A 1572-nucleotide genomic window follows, 5' to 3' on the forward strand; every position below is an offset into this window, starting at 1 on the left:
GGATTCCATATTTTCTTTTGTGTTCTCTTCTTTTTCATATGAGCAGGAACAAGGATAAGAACATTCTTGTTGAAGCTGATCCTGAACCTGAAAGGACTCTGAAGAGGAAGCTAAGGGAAGCTAAAGCACAACTCTCTGGAGAAAATCTGACAGAAATTTTCGAAAAAGAAGGAGACATGGCCGCAAATAATAACAATGCAAGGAAGATGCTTGGTGACTTTACTGCACCAAATTCCAATTTACATGGAAGAAGCATCTCAATCCCTGCCATTGGAGCAAAAAATTTTGAGCTAAAGCCTCAATTAGTTTCTCTGATGCAATAGAACTGCAAGTTTTATGGACTTCTATCAGAAGATCTTTTTCAGTTCTTAACTAAATTCTTGCAGATCAGTGATACTGTTAAGACCAATGGGGTTGACTCCGAGGTCTACAGGCTCATGCTTTTCCCGTTTGATGTAAGAGACAGAGCTAGAATATGGTTGGACTCTCAACCTAAAGATAGCCTGAACTCTTGGGATAAGCTGGTCACGACTTTCTTAGCCAAGTTCTTTCCTCCTCAAAAGCTTAGCAAGCTTAGAGTGGATGTTCGAAATTTCAAACAGAAAGAAGGTGAATCCCTCTATGAAGCTTGGGAGAGATATAAGCAACTGACCAAAAAGTGTCCTTCTGACATGCTTTCAGAATGGACCATCCTGGATATATTCTATGATGGTCTGTCTGAATTATCAAAGATGTCATTGGACCATTCTGCAGGTGGATCTATTCACCTAAAGAAAATGCCTGCAGAAACTCAAGAACTCATTGACACGGTTGTAAATAACCAGTTCATGTATACTTCTGAAAGGAATCCTGTGAGTAATGGGATGCCTCAGAGGAAGGGAGTTCTTGAAATTGATACTCTGAATGCCATATTGGCTCAGAATAAAATATTGACTCAGCAAGTTAATATGATTTTTCAGAGTCTGAATGGATTGCAAGCTGCATCCAACAGTACTCAAGAGGCATTTTCTGAAGAAGAAGCTTATGATCCTGAGAACCCTGCAATAGCAGAGGTGAATTACATGGGGAACCCTATGGAAATACCTATAATCCCTCATGGAGAAATCATCCAAATTTCTCATGGAAGGATCAACAAAAGCCTCAACAAGGCTTTAATAATGGTGGAAGAAACAGGTTTAGCAATAGCAAGCCTTTTCCATCATCCTCTCAGCAACAGACAGAAAATTCTGAGCAGAATCCATCTAGCTTAGCAAATATAGTCTCTGATCTATCTAAGGCCACTCTAAGTTTCATGAATGAAACAAGGTCCTCCATCAGAAATTTGGAGGCACAAGTGGGCCAGCTGAGTAAAAGAGTCACTGAAACTCATCCTAGTACTCTCCCAAGCAATACAGAAGAGAATCCAAAAAGAGAGTGCAAGGCCATTACCTTACTTGGTGTGGCCGAACCCAGAGAGGAGGAGGAGGATGTGAATCCTAGTGAGGAAGACCTCCTGGAATGCTCAGTGACCAATAAGGAGTTTCCCTTTGAGGAACCAAAGGAATCTGAGGCTCATCTAGAGACCATAGAGAT

The 1572-nt window shown here is 40.9% G+C and overlaps 1 non-coding gene across 1 annotated transcript; it reads right to left on the reverse strand.

Annotated features, from left to right (window-relative positions):
• Window positions 1-569: 569 nt before the first annotated feature.
• LOC112780165 (small nucleolar RNA R71) lies at window positions 570-677 on the reverse strand. Its single transcript, XR_003191019.1, has one exon. It is a non-coding gene; the product is annotated as a small nucleolar RNA R71 (small nucleolar RNA).
• Window positions 678-1572: the final 895 nt, after the last annotated feature.

Source organism: Arachis hypogaea, chromosome 19 (genome assembly GCF_003086295.3).
Source record: "Arachis hypogaea cultivar Tifrunner chromosome 19, arahy.Tifrunner.gnm2.J5K5, whole genome shotgun sequence".
Taxonomy (NCBI): domain Eukaryota; kingdom Viridiplantae; phylum Streptophyta; class Magnoliopsida; order Fabales; family Fabaceae; genus Arachis; species Arachis hypogaea.